Consider the following 12,424-nt stretch of genomic DNA (forward strand, 5'->3'; position numbering starts at 1 on the left):
CGAGTGAGTGTGTGTGAGAGTGTATTAGTGAGTGTGTGAGAGTGTGTGCGTGTGTGCGAGTTTGTGTGCGAGTGTGTGCGAGTGTGTGAGTGTGTGCGAGTGTGTGCGTGCGAGTGTGTGCGAGTGTGTGAGTGTGTGTGCGAATGTGTGTGCGAGTGAGTGTGTATGAGTGTGTGTAGTAGTGTGTGCGATTGTGTGTGTGAGTGTGTAGGACTGTATGTGCAAGTGTGTGCGAGTGTGTTTGAGTGTGTGAGTGTGTGCGAGTGTGTGTGAGTGTGTGTGAGTGTGTGCAAGTGTGTGTGTGCGAGTGTGTGTGTGTGAGTGTGTGCAAGTGTGTTCGAGTGTGTGTGCGAGTGTGTATGAGTGTGTTTGTGCAAGTGTGTGCGCGTGTGTGTGAGTGTGTGTGAGTGTGTGCATGAGTGAGTGTGTGCGAGTGTGTGTGAGTGTGTGTGAGTGTGTGCGAGTGTGTGTGTGCGAGTGTGTGCGTGCGAGTGTGTTCGAGTGTGTGCGAGTGTGTGTGTGTGAGTGTGTGCGAGTGTGTGTGTGCGATTGTGTATTAGTGAATGTGTGCGAGTGTGCGTGAGTGTGTGCGTGTGAGTGAGTGAGTGTGTGTGTGCGAGTGTGTGCGAGTGAGTGTGAGTGAGTGTGTGCGAGTGTGTGTGTGCGATTGTGCATAAGTGTGTGCGAGTGTGAGTGTGTAGGACTGTGTGTGCGAGTGTGTGTGCGAGTGTGTGCGAGTGTGTGCGAGTGTGTGTGAGTGTGTTCGAGTGTGTGTAGGAGAGTGTGCGATTGTGTGTGTGAGTGTGTAGGACTGTATATGCGAGTGTGTGCGAGTGTGTGCGAGTGTGTGTGAGTGTGTGTGTGTGAGTGTGTGCAAGTGTGTTTGAGTGTGTTTGTGCGAGTGTGTATGAGTGTGTGCGAGTGTGTGCAAGTGTGTTTGTGCGAGTGTGTATGAGTGTGTGTGTGTGCGAGTGTGTGCAGGTGTGTGTGATTTTGTGTGAGTGTGTGTATGAGTGAGTGTGTGCGAGTGTGTGTGAGTGTGTGTGCGAGTGTGTGTGCGAGTGTATGCGTGAGTGTGTGCGTGCGAGTGTGTACGAGTGTGTGCGTGCGAGTCTGTGTGTGCACACGAGTGTGTGCGAGTGTGTGAGTGTGTGTGCGAATGTGTGTGCGTGTGAGTGTGTGCGAGTGTGTATGAGTGTATGTTCGAGTGTGTGCCAGTGTGTGCGAGTGTGTGTGTGCGAGTGTGTGCAAGTGTGTGCGAGTGAGTGTGTGCGAGTGTGTGCGAGAGTGTGCGAGTGTGTGTGTGCGAGTGTGTGTGTGTGAGTGTGTGTGCAATTGTGTATGAGTGTGGGCGAGTGTGTGTGAGTTTGTGCAAGTGTGTGCGTGTGTGCGTGCGAGTGCGTGTGAGTGCGAGTGTGTGCGATTGTGTGCGAGTGTGTGTATGCGAGTGTGTGTGCTATTGTGTATGAGTGTGTGCGAGTGTGCCTGAGTAAGTGTGTGTGTGATTGTGTGCGAGTGTTTACGAGTGTGTGTGTGAGTGAGTAGGACTGTGTGTGCGAGTGTTTGCGAGTGTGTGTGCGAGCATGTGTGTGAGAGTGTGTTCGAGTGAGTGCAATTGGGAGCGAGTGTGTGCCAGTGTGTGTGTGCGAGTGTGTGCGAGTGTGTGTATGAGTGTGTGTGTTCGATTGTGTATAAGTGTGTGCGAGTGAGTGTGTGTGAGTGTGTGTGCGAGTGTGTGCATGCGAGTGTGTGCGTGTGAGTGTGTGCGTGCGAGTGTGTGCGAGTGTGTGAGTGTGTGCGAGTGTGTGTGAGTGTGTGTGAGTGTGTGCATGTGTGTGTGTGCGAGTGTGTGTGTGTGAGTGTGTGCAAGTGTGTTCGAGTGTGTGTGCGAGTGTGTATGAGTGTGTTTGTGCAAGTGTGTGCGCGTGTGTGTGAGTGTGTGTGAGTGTGTGCATGAGTGAGTGTGTGCGAGTGTGTGTGAGTGTGTGTGTGTGAGTGTGTGCGAGTGTGTGTGTGCGAGTGTGTGCGTGCGAGTGTGTTCGAGTGTGTGCGAGTGTGTGTGTGCGATTGTGCATTAGTGAATGTGTGCGAGTGTGCGTGAGTGTGTGCGTGTGAGTGAGTGAGTGTGTGTGTGCGAGTGTGTGCGAGTGAGTGTGAGTGAGTGTGTGCGAGTGTGTGTGTGCGATTGTGCATAAGTGTGTGCGAGTGTCAGTGTGTAGGACTGTGTGTGCGAGTGTGTGTGCGAGTGTGTGCGAGTGTGTGTGAGTGTGTGCGAGTGTGTGTAGGAGTGTGTGCGATTGTGTGTGTGAGTGTGTAGGACTGTATATGCGAGTGTGTGCGACTGTGTTCGAGTGTATGTGCGAGTGTGTGAGCATGTGTGAGTGTGTGCAAGTGTGTGCGTGCGAGTGTGTGTGTGCGAGTGTGTGTGATTGTGTATGAGTGAGTGTGTGCGAGAGTGTGCGAGTGTGTGTGTGCGAGTGTGTGTGTGTGAGTGTGTGTGCAATTGTGTATGAGTGTGGGCGAGTGTGTGTGAGTTTGTGCAAGTGTGTGCGTGTGTGCGTGCGAGTGCGTGTGAGTGAGTGCGAGTGTGTGCGAGTGTGTGCGAGTGTGTGCGAGTGTGTGTGAGTTTGTGCGAGTTTGTGTGTGTGTGTGTGCGTGTGTGTGCTAGTGTGCACGAGTGTTTGAGTGTGTGCGAGTGTGCCTGAGTAAGTGTGTGTGTGATTGTGTGCGAGTGTTTCCAAGTGTGTGTGTGAGTGAGTAGGACTGTGTGTGCGAGTGTTTGCGAGTGTGTGTGCGAGCATGTGTGTGCGAGTGTGTTTGAGGGTGTGTAATTGGGAACGAGTGTGTGCCAGTGTGTGTGTGCGAGTGTGTGCGAGTGTGTGTGTGCGATTGTGCATAAGTGTGTGCGAGTGTGAGTGTGTAGGACTGTGTGTGCGAGTGTGTGTGCGAGTGTGTGCGAGTGTGTGCGAGTGTGTGTGAGTGTGTGCGAGTGTGTGTAGGAGTGTGTGCGATTGTGTGTGTGAGTGTGTAGGACTGTATATGCGAGTGTGTGCGAGTGTGTGTGCGAGTGTGTGAGCATGTGTGAGTGTGTGCAAGTGTGTGCGTGCGAGTGTGTGTGTGCGAGTGTGTGTGATTGTGTATGAGTGAGTGTGTGCGAGAGTGTGCGAGTGTGTGTGTGCGAGTGTGTGTGTGTGAGTGTGTGTGCAATTGTGTATGAGTGTGGGCGAGTGTGTGTGAGTTTGTGCAAGTGTGTGCGTGTGTGCGTGCGAGTGCGTGTGAGTGAGTGCGAGTGTGTGCGAGTGTGTGCGAGTGTGTGTATGCGAGTGTGTGTGCTATTGTGTATGAGTGTGTGCGAGTGTGCTCGAGTGAGTGTGTGCAAGTGTGTGCGAGTGTGTGTGTGAGTGTGTGCAAGTGTGTTTGAGTGTGTTTGTGCGAGTGTGTATGAGTGTGTGTGCGAGTGTGTGCAAGTGTGTTTGTGCGAGTGTGTATGAGTGTGTGTGTGCGAGTGTGTGCAAGTGTGTGTGATTGTGTGTGAGTGTGTGTATGAGTGAGTGTGTGGGAGTGTGTGCGAGTGCGTGTGCGAGTGTGCTCGAGTGAGTGGGTGTGAGTGTGTGCGAGTGTGCATGAGTGAGTGTATGTGAGTGTGTGCGTGTGTGCGAGTTTGTGTGCGAGTGTGCTCGAGTGAATGCGTGCGAGTGTGTGTGAGTGTGTGCGAGTGAGTGCAAGTGTGTGCGAGTGTGTGGGTGTGAGTGTGTGCAAATGTGTGCGAGTGTGTGTGAATGTGTGTTCGAGTGTGTGCGAGTGTGTGCGAGCGAGTATGTGCGAGTGTGCTCGAGTGAGTGTGTGCAAGTGTGTGCGAGTGTGTGTGTGAGTGTGTGCAAGTGTGTTTGAGTGTGTTTGTGCGAGTGTGTATGAGTGTGTGTGCGAGAGTGTGCAAGTGTGTTTGTGCGAGTGTGTATGAGTGTGTGTGTGCGAGTGTGTGCAAGTGTGTGTGATTGTGTGTGTGTGAGTGTGTGTATGAGTGAGTGTGTGCGAGTGTGTGTGAGTGTGTGCGAGTGTGTGTGTGAGTGTGTGCGAGTGTGTGTGAGTGTGTGCGAGTGAGTGTGTGTGAGTGTGTGTGCGAGTGTGTGCGAGTGTGTTTGGGTTTTTGCGTGTGAGTGAGTGCGAGTGTGTGCAAATGTGTGTGAGCGTGTGCGAGTGTGTGCAAGTGTGTGTGAGTGTGTGCGAGTGTGTGCGTGTGAGTGAGTGTGTGTGTGAGTGTGTGCGAGTGTGTGTTTGCTAGTGTGCGCGAGTGTGTGAGTGTGTGCGAGTGTGTGCATGTGAGTAAGTGAATGTGTGTGTGAGTGTGTGGGAGTGCTTGCGAGTGTGTGTGTGAGTGTGTGCGACTGTGTGTGCGCGTGTGTGCGAGTGTGTATGAGTTTATGTGCGAGTGTGTGTGCGAGTGTGTGCGAGTGTGTGTGTTCGAGTGTGTGCAAGTGTGTGCAAGTGTGTGTGCGAGTGCGTACAAGTGTGTGCGAGTGTGCATGAGTGTGTGCGTGTGAGTGTGTGCAAGTGTGTGCGTGCGAGTGTGTGCGAGTGTGCTCGAGTGAGTGTGTGCGAGTGTGTATGAGCGAGTGTGTGCGTGTGTGCGAGTTTGTGTGCGAGTGTGTGTGCGAATGTGTGTGAGTGTGTGTGAGTGTGTGTGAGTGTGTGTGCGAGTGCGTGAGAGTGTGTGCATTCGAGTGTGTGCAAGTGTGAGTGAGTGTGTGCGAGTGTGTGTGCGAGTGTGTGTGCGAGAGTGTGCGAGTGTGTGCGAGTGTGTGCAAATGTGCCTGAGTGTGCGGGAGTGTGCACGAGTGAGTGGGTGCGAGTGTGTGCGAGTGTGCATGAGAGAGTGTGTGTGAGTGTGTGCGTGTGTGCGAGTTTGTGTGCGAGTGAGTGTGTGCAAATGTGTGCGAGTGTGTCTGTGCGAGTGTGTGTGCAAGTGTGTGCGTGCGAGTGTGTGCGTGCGAGTGTGTGCGATTGTGTGCGAGTGTGTGTGAGTGTGTGTGCGAGTGTGTGTGCGAGAGTGTGCGAGTGTGTGCGAGTGAGTGGGTGCGAGTGTGTGCGAGTGTGCATGAGCGAGTGTGTGTGAGTGTGTGCGTGTGTGCGAGTTTGTGTGCGAGTGAGTGTGTGCGAGTGTGTATGAGTGTGTGTGCGAGAGTGTGCAAGTGTGTTTGTGCGAGTGTGTATGAGTGTGTGTGCGGGAGTGTGCACGAGTGAGTGGGTGCGAGTGTGTGCGAGTGTGCATGAGCGAGTGTGTGTGAGTGTGTGCGTGTGTGCAAGTTTGTGTGCGAGTGAGTGTGTGCGAGTGTGTATGAGTGTGTGTGCGAGAGTGTGCAAGTGTGTTTGTGCGAGTGTGTATGAGTGTGTGTGTGCAAGTGTGTGTGATTGTGTGTGAGTGTGTGTATGAGTGAGTGTGTGCGAGTGTGTGTGAGTGTGTGCGAGTGTGTGTGTGAGTGTGTGCGAGTGTGTGTGAGTGTGTGCGAGTGAGTGTGTGTGAGTGTGTGTGCGAGTGTGTGCGAGTGTGTTTGGGTTTTTGCGTGTGAGTGAGTGCGAGTGTGTGCAAATGTGTGTGAGCGTGTGCGAGTGTGTGCAAGTGTGTGTGAGTGTGTGCGAGTGTGTGCGTGTGAGTGAGTGCGAGTGTGTGCAAATGTGTGTGAGCGTGTGCGAGTGTGTGCAAGTGTGTGTGAGTGTGTGCGAGTGTGTGCGTGTGAGTGAGTGTGTGTGTGTGAGTGTGTGGGAGTGTTTGCGAGTGTGTGTGTGAGTGTGTGCGACTGTGTGTGCGAGTGTGTGCGCGTGTGTGCGACTGTGTATGAGTTTATGTGCGAGTGTGTGTGCGAGTGTGTGCGAGTGTGTGTGTTCGAGTGTGTGCAAGTGTGTGCAAGTGTGTGTGCGAGTGCGTACAAGTGTGTGCGAGTGTGCATGAGTGTGTGCGTGTGAGTGTGTGCGAGTGTGTGCGTGCGAGTGTGTGCGAGTGTGCTCGAGTGAGTGTGTGCGAGTGTGCTCGAGTGAGTGTGTGCGAGTGTGTATGAGCGAGTGTGTGCGTGTGTGCGAGTTTGTGTGCGAGTGTGTGTGCGATTGTGTGTGAGTGTGTGTGAGTGTGTGTGAGTGTGTGTGCGAGTGCGTGCGAGTGTGTGCATTCGAGTGTGTGCAAGTGTGAGTGAGTGTGTGCGAGTGTGTGTGCGAGTGTGTGTGCGAGAGTGTGCGAGTGTGTGCGAGTGTGTGCAAATGTGCCTGAGTGTGCGGGAGTGTGCACGAGTGAGTGGGTGCGAGTGTGTGCGAGTGTGCATGAGCGAGTGTGTGTGAGTGTGTGCGTGTGTGCGAGTTTGTGTGCGAGTGAGTGTGTGCGAATGTGTGCGAGTGTGTCTGTGCGAGTGTGTGTGCAAGTGTGTGCGTGCGAGTGTGTGCGTGCGAGTGTGTGCGATTGTGTGCGAGTGTGTGTGAGTGTGTGTGCGAGTGTGTGTGCGAGAGTGTGCGAGTGTGTGCGAGTGTGTGCAAATGTGCCCGAGTGTGCGTGAGTGTGCACGAGTGAGTGGGTGCGAGTGTGTGCGAGTGTGTGTGAGTGTGCATGTGAGTGTGTGCGAACGTGTGTGAGTGTGTGTGAGTGTGTGTGCGAGTGTGTGTGCATGTGTGTGTGTGCGAGTGTGTATGAGTGTGTGTGCGAGTGTGTGCAAGTGTGTGTGAGTGTGTGCGAGTGTGTGCGTGCGAGTGTGTGCGACTGTGTGCGAGTGTGTGCGAGTGTGTGAGTGCGAGTGTGTCCGAATGTGTGCGAGTGTGTGCGTGCGAGTGTGCGCGAGTGTGCACGAGTGTGTGCATGTAAGTGTGTGCGTGCGAGTGTGTGAGTGCGAGTGTGTCCAAATGTGTGCGAGTGTGTGCGTGCGAGTGTGCGCGAGTGTGCACGAGTGTGTGCATGTAAGTGTGTGCGTGCGAGTGTGTGCGAGCGTGCTCGAGTGAATGGGTGAGAGTGTCTGCGAGTGTGTGTGAGTGTGTGCGAGTAAGTATGTGTAAGTGTGTATGAGTGAGTGTGTGTGTGCGAGTTTGTGTGTGAGTGTGTGCGAGTGAGGGTTTGCGAGTGTGTGCGAGTTTGTGTGCGAGTGTGTGTGCGAGTGTGTGCGTGCGAGTGTGTGTGTTCGAGTGTGTGCGCGCGAGTGTGTGCGAGTGTGTGAGTGCGAATGTGTGTGCGTTTGAGTGTGTGCGAGTGTGTATGAGTGTATGTGCGAGTGTGTGCCAGTGTGTGCGAGTGTGTGCAAGTGTGTGCGAGTATGTGCGAGAGTGTGCGAGTGTGTGCGAGTGTGTTTGTGCGAGTGTGTGTGCATTTGTGTATGAGTGTGTGCGAGTGTGTGTGAGTTTGTGCAAGTGTGTGCGTGTGTTCGTGCGAGTGCGTGCAGGTGTGTGTATGCGAGTGTGTGTGCGATTGTGTATGAGTGTGTGTGAGTTTGTGCAAGTGTGTGCGTGTGTGTGCGAGTGCGTGCGAGTACGCGCAAATGTGTGCGAGCGTGTGCGAGTGTGGGCGTGCGAGTGTGTGCTAGTGTGCGCGAGTGTGCGAGTTTGTGTGCGAGTATGCTCGAGTGAATGGGTGCGAGTGTGTGTGAGTGTGTGCTAGTGAGTGCAAGTGTGTGCGAGTGTGTGTGTGCGAGTGTGTGCAAGTGTGTGCGAGTATGTGCGACAGTGTGCGAGTGTGTGTGTGCGAGTGTGTGTGCATTTGTGTATTAGTGTGTGCGAGTGTGTGCAAGTGTGTGTGAATGTGTGCGAGTGTGTGCGTGCGAGTGTGTGCGAGTGTGTGCGAGTGTGTGCGAGTGTGTGAGTGCGAGTGTGTGCGAATGTGTGCGAGTGTGTGCGTGCGAGTGTGCACGAGTGTGCACGAGTGTGTGCGTGTAAGTGTGTGCGTGCGAGTGTGTGCGAGTGTGCTCGAGTGAATGGGTGCGAGTGTGTGCGAGTGTGTGTGAGTGTGTGCGAGTGAGTGTGTGTGAAAGTGTATTAGTGAGTGTGTGAGAGTGTGTGCGTGTGTGCGAGTTTGTGTGCGAGTGTGTGCGAGTGTGTGAGTGTGTGCGAGTGTGTGCGTGCGAGTGTGTGCGAGTGTGTGAGTGTGTGTGCGAATGTGTGTGCGAGTGAGTGTGTATGAGTGTGTGTAGGAGTGTGTGCGATTGTGTGTGTGAGTGTGTAGGACTGTATGTGCAAGTGTGTGCGAGTGTGTTTGAGTGTGTTTGTGCGAGTGTGTATGAGTGTGTGTGCGAGTGTGTGCAAGTGTGTTTGTGCGAGTGTGTATGAGTGTGTGTGTGCGAGTGTGTGCAAGTGTGTGTGATTGTGTGTGAGTGTGTGTATGAGTGAGTGTGTGGGAGTGTGTGCGAGTGTGTGTGCGAGTGTATGCACGAGTGTGTGCGTGCGAGTGTGTGCGTGCGAGTGTGTGCGAGTGTGCTCGAGTGAGTGGATGTGAGTGTGTGCGAGTGTGCATGAGTGAGTGTATGTGAGTGTGTGCGTGTGTGCGAGTTTGTGTGCGAGTGTGCTCGAGTGAATGGGTGCGAGTGTGTGTGAGTGTGTGCGAGTGAGTGCAAGTGTGTGCGAGTGTGTGGGTGTGAGTGTGTGCAAGTGTGTGCGAGTGTGTGTGAATGTGTGTTCGAGTGTGTGCGAGTGTGTGTGAGTGTGTGTGCGAGTGTGTGCAAGTGTGTGCGAGTGTGTGGGTGCGAGTGTGTGCAAGTGTGTGCGAGTGTGTGTGAATGTGTGTGCGAGTGTGTACGAGTGTGTGCGAGTGTGCTCGAGTGAGTGTGTGCAAGTGTGTGCGAGTGTGTGTGTGAGTGTGTGCAAGTGTGTTTGAGTGTGTTTGTGCGAGTGTGTATGAGTGTGTGTGCGAGAGTGTGCAAGTGTGTTTGTGCGAGTGTGTATGAGTGTGTGCGAGTGTGTGCAAGTGTGTGTGATTGTGTGTGAGTGTGTGTATGAGTGAGTGTGTGCGAGTGTGTGTGAGTGTGTGCGAGTGTGTGTGTGAGTGTGTGCGAGTGTGTGTGAGTGTGTGTGCGTGTGTAGGACTGTATGTGTGAGTGTGTGCGAGTGTGTTCGAGTGTGTGTGTGCGAGTTTGTGTGTGCGAGTGTGTGTGTGAGTGTTTGCAAGTGTGTGTGTGCGAGTGTGTGTGAGTGTGTGCGAGTGTGTGTATATGCGAGTGTGTGCGACTGTGTGCGAGTGTGTGTGCGAGTGTGTGAGCATGTGTGAGTGTGTGCAAGTGTGTGCGTGCGAGTGTGTGTGTGCGAGTGTGTGTGATTGTGTATGAGTGAGTGTGTGCGAGTGTGTGCGAGTGTGTGTGTGAGTGTGTGCAAGTGTGTTTGAGTGTGTTTGTGCGAGTGTGTATGAGTGTGTGTGCGAGAGTGTGCAAGTGTGTTTGTGCGAGTGTGTATGAGTGTGTGCGTGCGAGTGTGTGTGTGCGAGTGTGTGTGATTGTGTATGAGTGAGTGTGTGCGAGTGTGTGCGAGTGTGTGTGTGAGTGTGTGCAAGTGTGTTTGAGTGTGTTTGTGCGAGTGTGTATGAGTGTGTGTGCGAGAGTGTGCAAGTGTGTTTGTGCGAGTGTGTATGAGTGTGTGTGTGCGAGTGTGTGCAAGTGTGTGTGATTGTGTGTGAGTGTGTGTATGAGTGAGTGTGTGCGAGTGTGTGTGAGTGTGTGCGAGTGTGTGTATGAGTGTGTGCGAGTGTGTGTGAGTGTGTGCGAGTGAGTGTGTGCGAGTGTGTGTGCGAGTGTGTGCGAGTGTGTTTGGGTTTTTGCGTGTGAGTGAGTGCGAGTGTGTGCAAATGTGTGTGAGCGTGTGCGAGTGTGTGCAAGTGTGTGTGAGTGTGTGTGAGTGTGTGCGTGTGAGTGAGTGTGTGTGTGAGTGTGTGCGAGTGTGTGCGAGTGTGTGTGACTGTGCACGAGTGTGCAAGTGTGAGTGAATTTGTGTGTGAGTCTGTGCGAGTGTGTGCTTGCGAGTGTTTGCTATTGTGCGTGAGTGTGTGAGTGTGTGCGAGTGTGCGCGAGTGTGCTCGAGTGAATTGGTGAGAGGGTGTGCGAGTGTGTGTGATTGTGTGCAAGTAAGTGTGTGTGAGTGTGTATGAGTGAGTGTGTGTGAGTGTGTGTGTGCGAGTTTGTGTGCGAGTGTGTGAGTGCGAGTGTGTCCGAATGTGTGCGAGTGTGTGCGTGCGAGTGTGTGCGAGTGTGCTCGAATGAATTGGTGAGAGTGTGTGCGAGTGTGTGTGATTGTGTGCGAGTAAGTGTGTGTGTATGTGTGAGTGTGTGTGTGTGAGTGTGTGTGCGAGTGTGTTCGAGTGTGTGTGTGTGTGAGTGTGTGTGAGTGTGTGCAAGTGTGTGTGTGCGAGTATGTGTGTGAGTGTGTGCGACTGTGTGTACACGTGTGTGTGCGAGTGTGTATGAGTTTATGTGCGAGTGTGTGTGCGAGTGTGTGCGAGTGTTGGTGCGAGTGTGTGTGTTTGAGTGTGTGCAAGTGTGTGCGAGTGGGTGCGTACGAGTGTGTGCATGTGTGCGAGTGTGTGCTTGCGAGTGTGTGCGAGTGTGCTCGAGTGAGAGGGTGCGAGTGTGTGTGAGTGTGTGCGAGTGAGTGTGTGCTAGTGTGCGCGAGTGTGTGAGTTTGTGCGAGTGTGCGCGAGTGTGTGTGTGAGTGTGTGCAAGTGTGTGCAAGTGTGTTTGTGAGTGTGTGCAAGTGTGTGCGTGCGAGTGTGTGCGTGCGAGTGTGTGCGAGTGTGTGTGCGTGTGTGTGCGAGTGTGTACGAGTGTGTATGAGTGTGTGTGTGCGATTGTGTATGAGTGAGTGTGTGAGTGTGTGCGAGTGTGTGTGAAAGTGCGTGCGAGTGTGTGTGTGAGTGTGTGCGAGTGTGTGTGAGTGTGTGCAGGTGTGTGCGTGTGAGTGAGTGCGAGTGTGTGCAAGCATGTGCGAGTGTGTGCGAGTGTGTGTGACTGTGCACGAGTGTGCAAGTGTGAGTGAATGTGTGTGTGAATCTGTGCGAGTGTGTGCTTGCGAGTGTTTTCTAATGTGCGTGAGTGTGTGAGTGTGTGCGAGTGTGCGCGAGTGTGTGCGTGTGAGTGTTTGCGAGTCTTTGTGAGTTTGTGTGTGAATGTGTGCGACTGTGTGTGCGAGTGTGTGCGCGTGTGTGCGAGTGTGTATGAGTGTATGTGCGAGTGTGTGTGCGAGTGTGCATGAGTGTGTGCGTGTGAGTGTGTGCGTGCGAGTGTGTGCGAGTGTGTATGAGTGTGTGTGTGTGAGTATGTGCATGCGAGTGTGTGCCAGCGAGTGCGTGCGAGTGTGTGCAAGTGTGAGTGAGTGTTTGTGAGTGTGTGTGCAAGTGTGTGTGCGAGAGTGTGTGAGTGTGTGCAAATGTGCCCGAGTGTGCGCGAGTGTGCACGAGTGAGTGCGTGCGAGTGTGTGCGAGTGTATGTGAGAGTGTGTGCGTGTGAATGTGTGTGAGTGTGTGCGAGTGTGTCTGTGCGAGTGTGTGTGCGAGTGTGTGTGCGAGTGTGTGCGTGCGAGTGTGTGTGCGAGAGTGTGCGAGTGTGTGCAAATGTGCCCGAGTGTGCGCGAGTGTGCACGAGTGAGTGGGTGCGAGTGTGTGTGAGTGTGTGCATGTGAGTGTGTGCGAGTGTGTGCGAGTGTGTGTGATTGTGTGCGAGTGTGTGCGTGCGAGTGTGTTTGGGTTTGTGCGTGTGAGTGAGTGTGAGTGTGTGCAAATGTGTGTGAGCGTGTGCGAGTGTGTGCGAGTGTGTGTGAGTGTGTGCGTGTGAGTGAGTGTGTGTGAGTCTGTGCGAGTGTGTGCTTGTGAGTGTTTGCTAGTGTGAGTGTGTGCGAGTGTGTGTGAAAGTGCGTGCGAGTGTGTGTGAGTGTGTGCGAGTGTGTGTGAGTGTGTGCGGGTGTGTGCGTGCGAGTGAGTGCGAGTGTGTGCAAGCGTGTGCGAGTGTGTGCGAGTGTGTGTGACTGTGCACGAGTGTGCAAGTGTGAGTGAATGTGTGTGTGAATCTGTGCGAGTGTGTGCTTGCGAGTGTTTGCTAGTGTGCGTGAGTGTGTGAGTGTGTGCGAGTGTGCGTGAGTGTGTGCGTGTGAGTAAGTGAGTGTGTGAGTGAGTGTGTGCGAGTGTTTGTGAGTTTGTGTGTGAATGTGTGAGACTGTGTGTGCGAGTTTGTGCGCGTGTGTGCGAGTGTGTATGAGTGTATGTGCGAGTGTGTATGAGTGTATGTGCGAGTGTGTGTGCGAGTGTGCATGAGTGTGTGCGTGTGAGTGTGTGCGTGGGAGTGTGTGCGAGTGTGTATGAGTGAGTGTGTGTGAGTGTGTGCGTGTGTGCGAGTTTGTGTGCGAGTGAGTGTGTGCGAATTTGTGCGAGTGTGTGTGAGTGTGTGTGTGAGTGTGTGTGTGTGAGTATGTGCGTGCGAGTGTGTGCCAG

This window comes from Phyllobates terribilis, unplaced genomic scaffold (assembly GCF_046119375.1).
Source record: "Phyllobates terribilis strain yellow unplaced genomic scaffold, ASM4611937v1 Scaffold_126__1_contigs__length_5098115, whole genome shotgun sequence".
In the NCBI taxonomy this organism is placed as follows: Eukaryota; Metazoa; Chordata; class Amphibia; order Anura; family Dendrobatidae; genus Phyllobates; species Phyllobates terribilis.